Consider the following 19,291-nt stretch of genomic DNA (forward strand, 5'->3'; position numbering starts at 1 on the left):
ACATGAGGATGGGTTTGTGACAGGTGCACGTTGTCATTCATCAGTGTGGAGACTGCATGAAGGCATTTTACATTTACAGTCTGACCTAACACCATTACTGATGAAGGGCCTGTGCTGTAGCATAACATTTAAGGCTGTGAGTCTACTTAACTAGTGTCCCCAAAAGGAAGGCTGAGACAGTCACTTTCCTTTTGTTCTATTAAACAAAGATAAGTATTTTATCTCTGTTGTAAGTTACTGGGGAAATTAAGCACTCACAGCCCAAATGGTTAACACATCAACCAGCTGCCCCAGTTTAATGATGAGGGGAGGGGCTGCTTCAGAGTAGCAAGCAGACTGAGTAGGAGCTGAGTAACATTGTTAACTTGTTTAAAGTTCTTTTTGTTTTCCCTACACTCTTTTCCCCAATGTCCATGTTTACCACAGTAATAACAACTGCTGCCCTCTCTCTTAGGACATTTGCGTTTCTGCTGATTCTCTGTGTTGACCTTAAAGGATGCTGCTGCAATTTTTACTCTTGCCTTGACATCATAATCTCTTTCCCAAGTAGCTAACCTGTCCAAGTTGTTTTGCAGGGTTCTAGTGGACCATGTGACTTCTAAGAAAGGCAATGCTTTTCTATGCTCTGACAACAGACCATCAAACCATGTGCGAACTAGGGGACCATTATCTTCTAGCACCTTCTCTGAAGTGTCAGCTATACCACTGTATGCTGCTTCTGACTGACAAAATCTTTCAGTGTACTCACTAACATTCTCATGTTTCTTCTGTACACAACTAGTGATCTTTGACCAGTCCATGTTTGGTCCAACAATGTTCTTTAATGTTTTTTAGAACTCCCTCTCTCAATTTATCTTTTCTGGCATGTTGTAGTTCAGAAGTACAGCAGACTCAAAACTGTTGAATTCAGATTCAGTTAGAATTTGTGACATCAGCTGTGTGACTTCTGCCAACGACATGTCGTAAAGACGCATTTTACTGATCAATGCCCTTCTAAATTCAGAAAAATCTGTGCGTACTGAAGGTAAGCTTTGGGGTAGAGATTCTATGTCTCTAGGTCCGAGTGCTTTGGCAACAGTTTGGTTTTGGACAACAGAAGAGTTGGGAGGAACACTTTCAGTCCCCCCAATTCCCTGAGATCTTCTTGCGACACATACCTTTACTGAATCTACAGGCTTATCAGTTACTGATGGGATGTCTACATCTGTTTCAAAGAATGCTTGTAAGTCAGGATAAGTTTCATCTGACTGTTGGTCTTCTGAGTCACATTTGGTTGAGGCCTTGTTATGGCCCACCTTAGTGTGCAATTGTTTGTTCTGCTCTTTTAATTTAGCTATACACCTAGATTGTTCTTGTGCAATGGATAAGCTAAATTCCATGTGACAGAAAATAATACCTTTTATGTTTCTCTTCCTGATACACCAAACACCTTCTTGCATTCTTCAATAGACCATACTTTTTCTGGGTGAATACCAAATTTCTTTCTCAAATCCAATCTGACTGATTCAGTCACTATGGAGTCCATCTGCTCCCCTAACAATGACCTGAACTCACTGTCTGTCCATAAAGGAGTAGCAAGACCACCTTTTTCTGTTGTGAGGATTAGTCTAGCATTCCTTCTAAACATTGTTGTGAGTTTTCTTTGTTGCCAACACAAACAGACACTAAAACTTCTTTGATCCACAGAGGGTACACTCGTTAACACACATTACTGTTGTTAAGCTAACCTTCTCTGCCTAAAGCAAAGGATACACAAATTACTAGCAATTTATGCTAAAATCTTCCCTGCCTGAAAAAAACTTTTGCCACCCTCCTGGCAAAGCAGAGGATAAAACAATATTAACATGTACGTTAATCTTCCCTGCCTGAAAAAAGAGGGTACAATATATTAGCACTTGATGCTAATCTTCCCTAACTTTATAGAGGATAAAACACTTCCCTGGCAAAGCAGAGGGTAAAACAATATTAACATGTACGTTAATCTTCCCTGCCTGAAAAACAGAGGGTACAATATATTAGCACTTGATGCTAATATTCCCTAACTTTATAGAGGATAAAACACTTCCCTGGCAAAGCAGAGGGTACCCAGTATTAACATGTACGTTAATCTTCCCTGCCTGAAAAACAGTGTCACAGTGTTGGGTTTGTGTTCCCCTGATGTCCACTAGATGTCCTCCTTTCCCACGGTGTCCTTCACTTATGAACTACATTTCCCACGATCCTTTGTCTCATCATTGCACTCAGCTGTTTCTTATCACTGATCATTGCTTTCAGCCAATTCCCCATTATCATTGTCGATTCCCTGTGTATATAACCCTGTCTGTTTCAGTATGTGTCACGGAGTCCTTGTATTATGTCCCCACACTTCCGTTATTGGTATCATACTGGTTCTCGTTTGTATTTTATGTTTTGGATTGCCTTATTGGACTTTTGACCCCTGCCTGGATGACTAAGAGTTTGGATTGCCCTTTTATATTAAACTACTGCTTTTGGATTTTCTGCCTCCAGTGTGTGTTCCGTGACAGAAGGACTCCGTCACACAAGATCCAGCGGTATGTTTCTCAATATCTCTTCCCCAGCCACCGAGCGGGAGAGAAGGGAGTTTTTTAAGGGGACCCGATTAGTTAAGTTTCGTGGAACCCGTGGAGGTCGCAGTGGAGGAGGTGGTCGAGAGCCTGTTCACGTCCCGTCTGCCCAGTCAGAGACTGTTCACGTCCCGTCTACCCAGTCAGAGACTGTTCACGTCCCGTCTGCCCAGTCAGAGAATCTTCACGTTCCGTCTGCCCAGCGAGAGACTGTTCACGTTCCGTCTGCCCAGCGAGAGACTGTTCACGTCACGTCTGCCCAGCGAGAGACTGTTCACGTCACGTCTGCCCAGCGAGAGACTGTTCACGTCACGTCTGCCCAGCGAGAGACTGTTCACGTCACGTCTGCCCAGCGAGAGACTGTTCACGTCACGTCTGCCCAGCGAGAGACTGTTCACGTCACGTCTGCCCAGCGAGAGACTGTTCACGTCACGTCTGCCCAGCGAGAGACTGTTCACGTCACGTCTGCCCAGCGAGAGACTGTTCACGTCACGTCTGCCCAGCGAGAGACTGTTCACGTTCCGTCCGCCTTCCTGGGCCGGGACTATCTGGAGCGTCTGGCTCGGATCCTGGACATGCCCGTGTCTGCTGTTCCAGAGCCGGAACCAGTGTCTGCTGTTCCAGAGCCGGAGCCGGAGGCAGAGCCAATGGCCGTTCCAGAGCCGGAGGCAGAGCCAGTGCCCATTCCAGAGCCGGAGGCAGAGCCATTGCCGGTTCCAGAGCCGGAGGCAGAGCCATTGCCGGTTCCAGAGCCGGAGGCAGAGCCAATGCCTGTTCCAGAGCCGGAGGCAGAGCCAGTATCCGTTCCAGCGCCGGAGGCAGAGCCAGTGCCGTCTGCCTTCTTGGATCTGGACTATCTGGAGCGTCTGGTTCGGATCCTGGACATGCCCATGTCTGCTGTTCCAGAGCCGGAGCTAGTGTCTGCTGTTCCAGAGCTGGAGGCAGAGCCATTGCCCGTTCCAGATCCGGAGGCAGAGCCAATGCTTGTTCCAGAGCCTATGCCGGTTCCAGAGCCGGAGGCAGAGCCAATGCCTGTTCCAGAGCCAATGCCTGTTCCAGAGCCGGAGACTGAGCCAATGCCTGTTCCAGAGCCGGAGGCTGAGCCAATGCCTGTTCCAGAGCCGGAGGCTGAGCCAATGCCTGTTCCAGAGCCGGAGGCTGAGCCAATGCCTGTTCCAGAGCCAGTGTCTGTTCCAGAGCCAGTGTCTGTTCCAGAGCCAGTGTCTGTTCCAGAGCCAGTGTCTGTTCCAGAGCCAGTGTCTGTTCCAGAGCCAGTGTCTGTTCCAGAGCCAGTGTCTGTTCCAGAGCCAGTGTCTGTTCCAGAGCCAGTGTCTGTTCCAGAGCCAGTGTCTGTTCCAGAGCCAGTGTCTGTTCCAGAGCCAGTGTCTGTTCCAGAGCCAGTGTCTGTTCCAGAGCCAGTGTCTGTTCCAGAGCCAGTGTCTGTTCCAGAGCCAGTGTCTGTTCCAGAGCCAGTGTCTGTTCCAGAGCCAGTGTCTGTTCCAGAGTTTGTGTCTGTTTTTGTGACTATTACAGTTCTTGTGGCTGTTCCTGAGCCGGTGTCTGCTGTTCCTGAGCCGGTGTCTGCTGTTCCTGAGCCGGTGTCTGCTGTTCCTGAGCCGGTGTCTGCTGTTCCTGAGCCGGTGTCTGCTGTTCCTGAGCCGGTGTCTGCTGTTCCTGAGCCGGTGTCTGCTGTTCCTGAGCCGGTGTCTGCTGTTCCTGAGCCGGTGTCTGCTGTTCCTGAGCCGGTGTCTGCTGTTCCTGAGCCGGTGTCTGCTGTTCCTGAGCCGGTGTCTGCTGTTCCTGAGCCGGTGTCTGCTGTTCCTGAGCCGGTGTCTGCTGTTCCTGAGCCGGTGTCTGCTGTTCCTGAGCCGGTGTCTGCTGTTCCTGAGCCGGTGTCTGCTGTTCCTGAGCCGGTGTCTGCTGTTCCTGAGCCGGTGTCTGCTGTTCCTGAGCCGGTGTCTGCTGTTCCTGAGCCGGTGTCTGCTGTTCCTGAGCCGGTGTCTGCTGTTCCTGAGCCGGTGTCTGCTGTTCCTGAGCCGGTGTCTGCTGTTCCTGAGCCGGTGTCTGCTGTTCCTGAGCCGGTGTCTGCTGTTCCTGAGCCGGTGTCTGCTGTTCCTGAGCCGGTGTCTGCTGTTCCTGAGCCGGTGTCTGCTGTTCCTGAGCCGGTGTCTGCTGTTCCTGAGCCGGTGTCTGCTGTTCCTGAGCCGGTGTCTGCTGTTCCTGAGCCGGTGTCTGCTGTTCCTGAGCCGGTGTCTGCTGTTCCTGAGCCGGTGTCTGCTGTTCCTGAGCCGGTGTCTGCTGTTCCTGAGCCGGTGTCTGCTGTTCCTGAGCCGGTGTCTGCTGTTCCTGAGCCGGTGTCTGCTCCGCCCTGGCCGCCCGAGGGGTCTTCGCCGCCCTGGCCGCCCGAGGGGTCTTCGCCGCCCTGGCCGCCCGAGGGGTCTTCGCCGCCCTGGCCGCCCGAGGGGTCTTCGCCGCCCTGGCCGCCCGAGGGGTCTTCGCCGCCCTGGCCGCCCGAGGGGTCTTCGCCGCCCTGGCCGCCCGAGGGGTCTTCGCCGCCCTGGCCGCCCGAGGGGTCTTCGCCGCCCTGGCCGCCCGAGGGGTCTTCGCCGCCCTGGCCGCCCGAGGGGTCTTCGCCGCCCTGGCCGCCCGAGGGGTCTTCGCCGCCCTGGCCGCCCGAGGGGTCTTCGCCGCCCTGGCCGCCCGAGGGGTCTTCGCCGCCCTGGCCGCCCGAGGGGTCTTCGCCGCCCTGGCCGCCCGAGGGGTCTTCGCCGCCCTGGCCGCCCGAGAGGTCTTCTTCGCCCTGGCCGCCCGATGGACTTTGCGTCTCGCCCTGGCCGCCCGATGGACTTTGCGTCTCGCCCTGGCCTCCCGATGAACTGTGCGTCTCGCCCTGGCATCCCGATAGACTTTGTGTTTACCCCTGGATGCCCGATAGATTTTTTGTTTTGCCCCGGTCCCCGGTTAAACCCTCACTCCTTGTTCCTGTCTCCCTTCATGGACCTGGCCCACCTTCCCTCCCCCTGATCCTCCACCGTTCCACCTCCCTCCTGAACCTCTTGTATTATATTGTGTTGTGTTTTCTGTGTTTCTTGTTGTTGTCATGGAGCGTCTGGTAGCCGCTCCGTAGAGGGGGGGTTATGTCACAGTGTTGGGTTTGTGTTCCCCTGATGTCCACTAGATGTCCTCCTTTCCCACGGTGTCCTTCACTTATGAACTACATTTCCCACGATCCTTTGTCTCATCATTGCACTCAGCTGTTTCTTATCACTGATCATTGCTTTCAGCCAATTCCCCATTATCATTGTCGATTCCCTGTGTATATAACCCTGTCTGTTTCAGTATGTGTCACGGAGTCCTTGTATTATGTCCCCACACTTCCGTTATTGGTATCATACTGGTTCTCGTTTGTATTTTATGTTTTGGATTGCCTTATTGGACTTTTGACCCCTGCCTGGATGACTAAGAGTTTGGATTGCCCTTTTATATTAAACTACTGCTTTTGGATTTTCTGCCTCCAGTGTGTGTTCCGTGACAAACAGAGGATACATTTCATCTCTAAAAGCAACTTTAGAGGATAACTTTAGTTAACAAACCCTACAGCTGTTTGTTAACTTCTTCTCTGATGGCGCAGAGGAATAACAGATTTTTTTTACTGGTTTTTCAACGGTTCTTTGAATGGAGTGAAACTCACCAAATTTTTGTTGTATAGAAAGATTCCGCCTGGAAATCTTGATTCAGCTTGAAGTTTTCAATCTGGAGGAAGCTGGAAAGATTCAGTCAGGCAATCTTTGTTTAGCTGGATGTTTCAAAATTCAGTCTGGAGACTTAGTCAGCTTTGTTGAGATCTTTGAGATTTGAAGTTTCAAAAGTTCATTCTTTGTTGAGTTTAAGTTTCTCCATCCGGATCACAGGGCACCATCTGTTGTAAACTTCTTCCTTCTTCAGTGTAGAAAAACTCAGAAGCAAAAACCAGGAGACTTATTTAAGCAGGATTCTTTATTTGCTGTAGTCTGCTTCGTCCAAAATCTTACCCAAGTCAAGTCAAGTCTAACTAAGGGAACTTTACACTGTAGTTTATATAGATTTCAAGGGGGAGGGATTACATTATGATCACCAAAGCATGTTAATGAGCTGAGACATGAGAACGTCCTGGTTGCGTATGCAACCCACCGTTCCCTGAAGGAGGGAACGGAGGACGTAGTCGACGGTCGACTGAATTGGGATCTCGCTAGAGAGCCTATCCTCTTCGAGTACTATTGAACGAGCCAATGTAATTGGCGTGCGTGATTCGCATCACATACTCCGCCCCCGCGGCGCGGGTATAAATACGGAAGTGGATGCACGCACTAGTGGGTTGCAAACGCAACCAGGACGTTCCCTTTCAGTCGATAACGTCAGATGTAACGACGGTCGACTGAATTGGGATAACCTTTGAAAACGCCACTAACGCTGCCACCTTCCAGTGCCTAAACCAAAGCCTCCTGATGCCCCCGCAAATTTAAGGCGGGGAAGGACAGGGCTTAGGCCAGGGAAGTAACTGCTGTTCCTACAGGACCACTGGGAAAGCGTTCCCCGTACATTGGAAGGAAGGGACGCTGCGGAAGCCACATCCAACCAGAGGGAGGTAACGTGGAGAATACACATATGAACTGGGCGGAAACCGGGCAGTCTAACATATGGAATGTCACTGGGGTGGCTCCAGCCTAAGACGGGGGGAGACACACCGGACAGTGACGGCAGAGAGACTCTGCCGAGGGAAGACACGGGCTCGCCGCAGGGAGCTGTATCGTGGAAGAATACACATATGGGGTCGCCGTAGGGACCGCAACATATGAACCCAGCCTAACACAGGTTCCACACTGCTTACGAGTGGTAGGCCTAACACCAGACGTTCCGCACGTCCGACGTCGGAGGGGTGTGGAGGAACTCAACAGGGTTCAATTTTAAGGGAACTCAACTGGAGTAGAAAGGCGCACGTATCCAGTCCATAGGAGGGGAATGGCGCAGCAAGCCGACACTTGAATCGGGCTCACGGTGAAACTGGCTTCATGAGAAGGGAGCCCACGGGAAGCAGCGGTTCAACTAGGTGTCGTCCAGCCCCAAACTCTAGAATCTGTTTAGCAAAGCATATCGTCGACGCCCAGGCGGAGCACTTTACACTCATCATAGAGGAGCTCAACACCTAAGTGGACATGTTGCATCTCGGATTTTTACCGAAATGAAGGCAAGCACTAAGTGCAACTTTACATGGAAACAGCCTTCCCTCTCTGCTGAGTTCCAACAGATATTTGTAGAGCTGGTCTGAGGCCTATGGCTTGCATTCTGTACACGTCCAAGCGAACGGACAGAGAAGCCAGGGCTGGATCTGCCTCCTCCAGGGCAGCGCTTGCAGGCTCACCACCTGATCCTATTACGGGAGAGTTAGGAACCTTGGGGACAATCAGAGCCGGGGTTAGCCGGCCCAGACTCCAGGCACAATACGTTGACCGAAAGCGAGCAAGTCCCTACCCTCTAGTAGAGACCACGCGAGCAGGAGAACTGATATAACAGAATTTTTAACTCACTGCCTGCCGTGGCTCAGGGGCGGTCTCTGCAGTGCAGTCGCACCAGGGACAAGGCCCAAGAGGATAAAGAGGGACGCAAGGATTTACAAGAACTTGCTCCTCAGGAACGTGACGATCAGAACGTGCTTCTGCACACTTCTGCAACACGATGAGCGTCGTTTAAACACAGAGGCAACATCATTTTGAGGGTGAAGGAAAACAGCCTACTCCAACTCATTTAGCAGGAAAGAGAGCACTGAAGTGATCGAAAGCTTTCAGGATCTCCTCTGGAGAGAAGACGCACTCAACGACTAGCTTCCACTTCTAAAGGCGTAAGCACGCTACCCATTTCTAGGGGGTGCTCGCAGAAGTGATGGTAACTATCAAATGTCCCTGTGATAGCCACCTGAACCTCCGCGTTCAGATGTAAGACCGCCCGGAATCTCCGGGGGAAGAACGCGGGTGCCATCGTGCCCCGTCCCTGAAAGAGTTTTCAGGGGAAGTCAGGAAGGCTGTCGATGGGAACCAGGTCTAGTTGGGCCAATAAGGGGCAACTATGAAGACCTGTTCCTCTCCTGACTTGGCACGTAGGTGCAAAAGGACAGGAGCATTGCTCAACACAACATGTGAAGATCACTGGGCTTCAGGAGCATTTTCTGCTCAGCACTTGAGTGTAATAAGTTCACTGAGCTTCAGGAGCATTCCTGCTCAACACCTGAGTGCAAAGAACTTCACTGAGCACCAGGAGCATTTCTGCTCAGCACTGCGTGTGATGAATTCACTGAGCTACAGGAGCATTTCTGCTCAACACCTGAGTGTGATGAACTCACTGAGCTACAGGAGCATTGCTGCTCAACACCTGAGTGCGATGAACTTCACTGAGTTTCAGGAGCATTTCTGCTCAACATGAAGTGTGATGAATTCACTGACTTGAGCAGGCGCAAGGCGACCATGAGTCGCAGTCGCTTTTAGAAGGCTCACTGGGTTAAACGCATTTCTGCGGGCCCCTGGGGCAGCTGAGAGCCGGTGTTTGTCCAAGGGTAGTCCACTCGGTTTGTACAAACACTGGCAGGAAGACGAAACCGGAGGGGCAACTGAGCGGCCCCGGAATGGTCATGACCCAGCTGGACCCAGGGGCTTTCTATGGAGTCTCCACTTGCCCTGGCTATAACTGTCGTGAGGCTCGATGGCGGCACGATTGAGTAGAGCGGGAAGAGTGGAACAAAGCTTCCTCAGAAGCTTCTGACTCCAAGGAGGAGGTGACGGGTGAGTTGTGACATGCAAGGGAAGCTTGCGCAACGGTCGCAATGTCTAACAACTCGAGGCACGAATGCCCATGTAGTCGAGGGTCGCCCAGGCCCCCGTTAAAACACGCCCTTTGTACATGGCCCCTCTGTTGAAGAGGGTTTGGCAGCAGACCGGGATGAACTATAGTCACACAGGGTGAGCTGCTCTGCCACGGTCACCTCGGGACTTGATCATGAAGCTAGCTCTGAAGCGGTCACATTTGGAGGAAGCAAATGGCTGCAACTACCATATACCCCAGGAGCCTCTGAAAGTTCTTTCAGTGGGACCCTTTCTCACTTCAAACACCAGCTGAACACATTCTCATTGGAGAGACGTGTTAGACCGAGTCCATCTCCAAAACTGAAAAAGAGATACTCAGCACGTGGGCGAGATTACTCTCTTCCAGTTGACCTGAAGACCCAACGGGCTCTGGAGCACTCGAAGAGAAGGACACTGTACTGATACTCCACCCTTACACGCAACCCACAGGATGGCCTGCGGTGGGGAAGGTAGAGATCTGTTTTTAAGCACATGTCCTACAGGTCGGAGCTGGAGACCAATCTTGGGCCAAGAAGGTCATGACCCACCACCTAGTAGCGCGAAGAACGAGTTTACAACTGGCCTTCGTACCGGCTGGAGGAACGGCTATATCAAATCCTTCGCCAGCAGGATAAGATAAGCATGCACAAGTCAGGAGCACTGCTCAACACTCGGTGTGATGAATATCACTGAATTTTCAGGAGCACGTCTGCTCAACACCTAATGTGATGACTATCACTGACTTGAGCGGGGTAGCCGAGCCTGAGGTGGGGCAGCAAAGTAGAGAGAGTGGTGTTAGTGTGCTGTGCAACCTGTCTCCACAAGCGGCAGGGGGCGCGTGAGAAGGCGGATGACCGGGTCCTCGAACGCACCAAGCTGCCTGCTGGCGACCAAGGGGGAGCTGAGGGGTATAAGGCTGTACAGGGTCACACCCACCAGACTGGCCCTCTTGGGACCCAGGAACAGATGAAATTGCTCTCTCTTTGAAGTGTGGGTACCACTTGCTCCGCTTTTTTTTTTTTTTTTAGGGAGCCAGCAGCGGAAAAGACACACACACAAACAAAGGCTCCACCCGGCCCTCACCCGGGGGGAGGGAGTGACCGTGCCACTCCAAGAGCATCTCATCCATTCATGGGCGGCCCGCTCCGGAATGCTTTCGCTGTCGCTTGCCACCTGGCTTGGCAGCGCCTGGAGCGGGCTGGGCGTCTCTACTGCAGCCGGCTCCATGCTGAGGCCTGGGTGGAGGCTGCTGCGGAGGGCCAGCAGGAGCGGCGGCCGGGGAACGCCCAAGGTGACGAGCAGGTGGAGGAGCGGCCAACAGCGGCGGGTGGAGGCAGCAGCTGGCCACCGGGGCAGGATGTGCCGGATGACCTCCGTCTGCGCTTGAGCGACAGAGAACTGTTGGATGCAGTTCTCCACCGCGTCTCCGACCAGCCCAACCTGGGAAATTGGGGAGACCAGGAACCGAACCTTGTCCGCATCCGCCATACCAACCAGGCTGAGCCAACGAAGGCGCTACTGGACCACCAAGGTGGACATCACCAGACCGATCACTCACGCTACGACACTCAGGCCCCGGAGGGTGATGGGATCACGGTGCTATGAGCGCACGGTCTGGATTACCCTCGTGCATGCCATGGGTGCCCTAGCCTACAGCAACGCCATGGCACGCCAGAGGAAGCGGCTTGCCCACAGGCTTTGTAAGCTCTGCCCGTCGGAACGGACAAAAACTCACAGGCCTTAGGGGGGAGACGAGGATCCCCCCAAAAGGCAGCTGCCGCCGGACACAGGTGCACCTGTGTCGACAGACCGCTCCAATGGAGGGACACCTCGCAACCCTTCACCGTTCCTCCATCAAGGGTAATGAGGGGGAAAAGCTATTCAGGCAGTTTCTGGCAGAGAAAGATGCTGTTCACCACCTGATAAGCTCTCCATGCATTTCGGGAAAGAAAGGCACTGGGGCGGCGAGCTGAGAACCAGCGCGGCCCGCCCCAAGATACCAAACTCCAGATTCCAACCGAGACTGAACGGGACACGGTGGAGGTTCCACTCGAGCCCGGCAGCCTCGGCGGCCCGTTTCAGCATAGCTGATAATTCTGGATCCGGCTCGGGCAACATTGAACTCCCGGAGGGAGACAATGCAGCCGAGTCATCATCTCTAGAAGTCAGCTCACCCTCCGATGCTGCAATCGGCGTCCTGTCCTCCAGGGGAGCCCCGAGTGAAACCGCTGGCCCACCCATTACAGATGGACCAGCAGACAACACAGGAGGCTCCAGTGGTTGCAGTGGAAGGGAGGAGTGAGGAGCCCACAGGGAATGGTTACCGTGCGAGACATCCAACACTATCCTCCGGTCACCCATCCCACACAGCACCCGAGGGTGGGGCATGGTAATGGGGACTCGCTCTCCGCGAACGAAGGCGAGTCTCGCCCTCAACACTGCGACAGTCATGTTCCCAAAGTGAAAACATGAGCTTTCCACAAAAGCTGTCTCAGCGTTCTGTAAGCCCAAACACGTGACACAACAGTTGTGACCATCAGAGAGAGACAGGGAACGACCGCACCCAGAAACGCACGGGTGGAATGACATCTTGAAAAAGACGCAAACGCACCCGTGTTGCTCTTTCAGAAAATAGGACCGTCACCAGTGCCGGAGCACACAGGGGAATGAATGCGGCAACACTGAACAGAGAACTGAAACAGTGAAGCACTCACTTTTCCGCCCTCTAACCAGCCATCAACACACAAACATTTAGAAATTTGTTGCTGTTAAAACAGCAGTTGAGAGCTCAAAGCTCGCGATCACCGCTGCACTCGCACTGTAGAACACCAGCACTGGGAGAGTCTTCCTGAAGAACACCGACACACTCGCTCGTTGTAGACAACAGCACTCTCAGAGACATCAAACGATCGGCTCCGAAGCGAAAGGCAACTAGTGCGTGCATCCACTTCCGTATTTATACCCGCGCCGCAGGGGCGGAGTGTGTGATGCGAATCACGCACGCCAATTACATTGGCTCATTCAATAGTACTCGAAGAGGATAGGCTCTCTAGCGAGATCCCAATTCAGTCGACCGTCGACTACGTCTGACGCTATCGACTGAAAGGGAACAGAACGGTGCAGGACTTCTCGCACTGAGAAAAGAACTCCAATACAAACGGTCTCTAGCAGGTGTTCAAACTTGCTCAGCATGACTCTTCACCCGGTAAAACAATGAGAACAGGAAAAGCCTAGCCTTCTCGTATTGAGACGGGACAGTCAGGAATATCCCGCTGGGAACCCCTACCGTTTGCAGAGGTTTCCTGGTCTCATCATTTATAAACTTTCTCAATATAAAATACTATTGTATTGGAAATCTAAATTAAACATTTAAATAAAATTTGTAATCCTACTATAGTGAACATATGTACATTTTCATTCAAACAATTAAATAAAGCATTAATTAAATAATTATATTTTATGTATTGACAACAATGAGAAATATTAATAAATTAGTAAAAGAATGAATGAAAGTCACCATCACACAATAAACAAATGCATAAGTCAACACATGAAACAAAGCTTTATTCAAACTACAATCATGTATGTAGGCTACAGGCGCTGAACCACATCCTTCTGTCATCTCAACACAGCGGTTCCCATTCTGCGGCTTTATTCTGATGAATCAGCTGACCGCCAGAGGTGAGCCGTGCCTTCGTGCCTGAGGTTGTTGCGTGATGTGTTGTGCTTCACAATCTGAGGCAATAAGAGTAGGTGGAGTGATGGAGGGACTCGTAAGGGCAGGTGGAGTGATGGACAGTCTCATCCATGGCACCATCTCCAGGATTCAGCTCTGGACTCCTCATCCTCAGTGCCCACACCAGCCTGCTGACATTTCAGATCCTACAAAAATGCACAAAAATAACACAAAAGCAGTCATTTTAACCGCACAATATCATTTGATTTCAGTATTATTTAGAAGACAAAAACGCTTTTTTTCACAAATGAAAAATTTTTTTCATCATCTTTCCTTTCAGGTCCTGCTCCACCACAAAAGATCGATGAACAGAAATCAAGAATCAGAGTGCTGTAATAGCTCTGTTTGAAATTACAATAATTAAAATAAACTACAACTTAATATTGAAATAGTTGTTGTTATTCATTTCTGCAGTAGTGTCACTCAAAGCCTTTGATGGCAGCATTCAGCTTCATGATCTCTCCACCGGATAAAAACACATCTGTTCATCTGTCCTTGTAACATCCAGACAAGATTCACATTTGTCAACAGTAATAAAACAGTTCATTCTATAGACAAATAAAATAGATAACTTATGTTTAGTTACTTTACAGATTTGTTCTACATAACAGCACACATACATCACTCAGAAGTCTATTTCATGTTGTGATGAGCTCTTCTGCAATACTTACTGAAGATTTTCCTGTCAGATGTAAATAGACATTTCAAATAAAAGTACTATACTGTGTAACGTCTTTACACCTTCAACAATTCAATAGTTTACTCTACAGTAGTTCAACACATGCAATTTTAACACAAGGAACTGTGTTTACTCACATTTGAAAGCACCCGCGTCGCCGATCTCTACGATGTTTGATAATGACGTATCCTCTCGCGTGGCCTCCTGGGATACAATAGTATCAATCGGTTGAGCACTCGAAAATCTGTCCGGAAGCAGTAAGCCATCCGGGAATTTCTCGCCTACTCTTTTATGAATACTGATGTTTCGAACGTACTGCTTCCTTCACGTACTGTTTTCGCCTACTACATAGTAGGAAAGTAGGCATATTCGAATGCACTTAAGTCCGAATCTCGCGATAATTAGTACGTCCCCCAGGTAATTCTCGCCTACTCTTTTGGATTCGTACATACTTTTTCGCTCGCCTACTCTTTTTCCCATACTAAATCCCTTACAAAAAATTACTGCAGTTTTTTAGAAGTAATACTACAGTTTTTTTTACATGTAGAAAAATGCAGTTTTTTGGACACGAAAAAACTGCAATATTGCAGTATACTGTAATACTAGATGTCTGAAAGTTTTAATGGAAAACAACTCCAGTATTACTGCTCCAATACATCTAAAGTACTAGTGAAATAATACTTCAGTATTACTGCAGTACAGCTGAAGTATTACTAAAATACTACTGCAGTATTACTAAAATACTACTGCAGTACAGCTGAAGTATTACTAAAATACTACTGCAGTATTACTGCAGTACAGCTGAAGTACTAAAATACTATTGCAATATTACTAAAATACTACTGCAGTATTACTGCAGTACAGCTGAAGTACTAAAATACTATTGCAATATTACTAAAATACTACTGCAGTATTACTGCAGTACAGCTGAAGTATTACTAAAATACTATTGCAGTATTACTAAAATACTATTGCAGTATTACTAAAATACTACTGCAGTACAGCTGAAGTATTACTAAAATACTACTGCAGTATTACTGCAGTACAGCTGAAGTATTACTAAAATACTATTGCAGTATTACTAAAATACTATTGCAGTATTACTAAAATACTATTGCAGTATTACTAAAATACTACTGCAGTATTACTGCAATGCAGCTGAAGTACTACTAAAATACAACTGCAATACAACTACAGTAGTACTAAAATACAAAATACAACGAAAGTACAATTAAATGCTACAAATAAAATGCTGATCAAATACAATATTTTATTTTCACACATATAAATTAAGGTACAGAAGAAGAACAGTGAAACTGCAATGCAACAATTGCAACCAATTTCGTCCCACATTATTCAGGTGGGTTCCGTTTTTTGAATAGCTTGTCCTCATTGTTCAGCTTGGTTCTTATGACTGCCTTGATATCAGATGTAGACACACTGAATTTCCTTTGGATGTAGTCTGAAAAAGAAAAGAAAAAAAGATTCAGAGAAACTCTCAAGTTTCAGTTACACTCTTCAACACAGGCATATAGTATGCTTAAACTGAATCTTGAATGGTTGTGTCACCTAGTGTTTGGGGAAAGTATTCATACTGTTCCCAATTAATTTTTAATGGCATATTGGTCAGCATTAATGGCTATGAACATTTCAAGTAAAAGAAGTTAAGGTAACACTTTACTTCTTAAAGCCTTTATGTATAATACATAATAAAGGTATTCATAATGCACATTATAATGCATTATATATTTTCATAATAATTGTGACTAAAGATAAATGCATCATAATATTTGCAGATTCATCTGAAATTGGTAGTTTGCCATGTGTTTTAATGCATTTCACATTATAAAGACATAGCATAAGTATTATAATTATTATAACTTTGGTTACACGGTAACACTTTCTATGAAGCCTGTATTTATAATGCATTATAAGGGTATTCTTAATTGATTATAATACATGCATAATGCCTTATAAACAACCTCATAATGTGCTATATCATCACATGAATAATCGTAACAACAGTAATAATACTTACTTATTTGTGGTTATAACTATTGAGAGTATGACGATTTATAACACACAATGAACATCATTTTATTCACTTATGTAATAATGGATTAGATATCCCATAGTTTCATATATTTTGCTTTCCCAAGACTCATATCTTGACATTGTTTGACCCAAGACTCAAAATCATTGAAATTGTATTTATATCAAAGGAAAAACATGATATCTGTTGTTAAAACTTTACTTTTTATTAGGAGAACTGATTTTGTTGTTTTTAAGTTATCTGGGATAATGTCCTGCTAATGTCCAGCAGTCACTGGAGAAGTAGTAAAACTTAAATCATATGCTACCTGATATGATTTATCTTTTTGATATTTAAAATATAACTTGTTTAACAACTGAAAATAGTTTAATCTATACTAAAGCGGTTTTCCATCTTTATACAGTTTATCAACAATTATTTGATGAGTGTAAAAAACTGAATTGAAGTGTTTTTTATGTATTTAAATCTTGATTTAATACCCACCTTATTCTGAAAGCTATTAATATACCAATAAGAAAATATTTAAAACTTAGATCGGTTGGGCCTAATTGAGTCACTTCCCCATATCACTCAAACTATAAACAAGTAATTATATACATGGACTGAAACAAAATGATTTGTTTGACAAATAAAAATCCAAAATTCTCTTCCACAGCAGAGCTAGTCTGTAGAAATACATGACAAGTTACCTATTAAGACGGACACTTTGTGAGCTGGAAGTGCCTCCTTGATGGTCTCTGCATTGGGTGCCTTTCTTCCATTTAGAGAGTGAGTGGCTAGTGTTTCTCGCCCAAAGGTTACAAGGAGAAGCTCGCTTGTAAATTTTTTAAAATCTTGAGGGTTGATCCTATCAAACTGGCATCTCTTGATCCGCACACCTTCTCCCAAATTGATGTAATCGTCTTCCTAGCGGGGAACAGCAGAGAACAGATTTTGTTTCTTTTCTTTTCTGAAACAGTAATTTTTATGAAAGTTGACCACCACAGTGACAGACTGTAGGCTGGTACAATCTAAAACAAAATGGCTCAGAAATGCCTTTTAGAATAAATTGTAAAGCTACAGAGCCAACCATAATTTGGACAATGATTCTTGTATTTTTTATATTGCTTCTGTTCCTTTTTGAAATTATACTATTTCCTGATACTACTGTGAATAGTCACTCTTAGTGTTTAAATTGTGTTTCCATCAATTTCAGAAGCTTGGCTAAAGTCAAGTCAAGTCATCTTCATTTATATAGCGCTTTTAACAATGGATTGTTTCAAAGGAGCTTTACAGAGACAAACATATAATTTAAGGTCACAGAGATTGTTTTGGCTTTATAGCGGTTCTCGAATAATGTTATTTCCAGCTAAAGTTAGTTTTGATTGATTCACCTCCGTCAAAATGATGGAGCAAAACAATTCCAAATACTTATGGTTTGCCCTGTACATAGAGTTAAAAACAACAGCAGCAACCACAAGTTGTTTTATGTAGAAGAGGTAGATTTGAATAGCCTGGCTCCGCCCTCCTACGCACTTCAGCTCAATTTCATTTTCCTTCAGTACTACGTCTGGGATTCTGCTGTAGACTTTGGTTTTCTCCGATCAATTTTTTGTAGGGCCAATCAGCGAACAGAGGGAGAGGCTGAGAACGATGACGTTGTGCGTTATTTTGAGTTGTAGTTCAGTAATGGTAGCGGAGAAAGATGCGAGCGAAGCCATTCGGTCCGTTGTAGCAACGCTGCCGAATATTAAGAAGTTAAAGCCGGAGCAAGAACAATCTTTGCTTAGTTTTGTTTTGGCCATGATGTTGTGGCCCTCCTCCCCACGGGGTTCGACATACATCACGAGCAAACGTTAGCGATTGGTGGCAGATCCAGAGTGACTCTGGGCAGATCCAATAGTTTTAGACTTCAAGGAAGTTAACGATTGTCAATGGAGCGGTGCCAGACTCTCTGTACAAATGAAATGTACGAGAGTCTGGTAGAACCAGGCTAAGATTTTAACACACCTTCTAGACAGAATTGAAAAAAATACAATACAACTGCATAATTGGGATCCACTTACCTGCCCACTTCCTTGAGCAGAGCATGGTTCTTGAATTTGAGAACCGATGTTCTGAGAAGATGAGGTCGGCGGAGTGTTTGACATCATCTTTAATTCTGCCACTGTGCCTTTTAGCTCCTGCACAACAGCATGCATTTCTGGAAAAAAGCAGAGCGACACAATCATGTTTAAATACTGTACAGTGCCCTCCACATCTATTGCCACCATTTATTCCCTTGGTCTTTCATTGAAAATTCTAACCTTAAATCAAAATAAAATAATTGGTAAAAGTATGAATATGAATTGATAAATATATTATTGGAATACAGTATATGGTTACACAAAGTAGGCAATGAAGGGGTGACAATAACTGTGGTATACATATAATTATGTGGTATACATGTATATGTATACCACAGTTATTGTCACCCCTTCATTGCCTACTTTGTGTAACCCTTCACGTATAGGGCTAATCCAACGCATTGTGTGTGTCTCATATTGACACTAAAGGGTGCCATGTGCGTAGTATTTTGACGAAATGTCATATAGCGTCACCTATATGACGCCAAAGGATGAGAACGGGCTGGCTAATCCACTGCTAAGTGTGCATTACATGATTTTAATACACGAGGTGGAGGCAAAGAATCACCCAACGTAAAGCAGGTTGCCTTCGCGTGAAGTGTATCAAAATTGTGTAATGCACACCGAGCTGTTAAAGCTAGGTTAAAAAGCTAAGTTAAAGCTGTCCTTAATGTTTGTGGTGCACAATTTGACAAGAAGAGTAAAACTAACAGTTGCTTTTCATTAGTTTTTTGGGCTGTGGCTCGTTAGATCTAGCTTTCTGCGCACTTTAAATCAGGCACAGCATTTTTCTAATGATGCTGTCAATTTAATTACTTCAAAAATAGTGATATTAAGACCTTGTTGCTTAGAAATGTAATGTTTCTGTATGTGAGAGTGCTGCAAGATCTCTGTGTGTGAGTGACTGCCTGTGTGTGTGTGTGTGTGTGTCCTACAATAAAAGCAGCACATTATGTTATTGAACAGTGAACAGTGATTAAACTGACTTGTAACTACCTGCGCATTCATTGTTTTAATGCAAACCTTCCAGCCAATCAGAATTGAGTATTCAAACAGAACATGGTATAATATATACAGAAGAAGAAGAGAGTTCACAAGTTGAGAACTGATAATTGAGAACAATTGCTGTGGTATAGCTAGATTTCATTACCTTTCGACTCCCTCAGCTCTCTCTCTGCTTTTATCCTGAAGCGCCGCTCATATTTTAAATCTTCTTTTAGCTCTTTAATTTCATTTTTTAACTCCTCGATCTTTTCAGCCATGT

The 19,291-nt window shown here is 46.8% G+C and overlaps 1 long non-coding RNA gene across 1 annotated transcript; it reads right to left on the reverse strand.

The window, feature by feature from the left end:
* Positions 1-12,997: 12,997 nt before the first annotated feature.
* LOC143707239 (uncharacterized) lies at positions 12,998-13,690 on the reverse strand. Its single transcript, XR_013193124.1, has 2 exons — positions 13,614-13,690; positions 12,998-13,336 (listed from the first exon to the last, which is right to left on the reverse strand). It is a non-coding gene; the product is annotated as an uncharacterized LOC143707239 (long non-coding RNA).
* Positions 13,691-19,291: the final 5,601 nt, after the last annotated feature.

This window comes from Siphateles boraxobius, unplaced genomic scaffold (genome assembly GCF_051911475.1).
Source record: "Siphateles boraxobius isolate OS27281-9 unplaced genomic scaffold, OSU_SipBor_1 41, whole genome shotgun sequence".
Taxonomy (NCBI): Eukaryota; Metazoa; Chordata; class Actinopteri; order Cypriniformes; family Leuciscidae; genus Siphateles; species Siphateles boraxobius.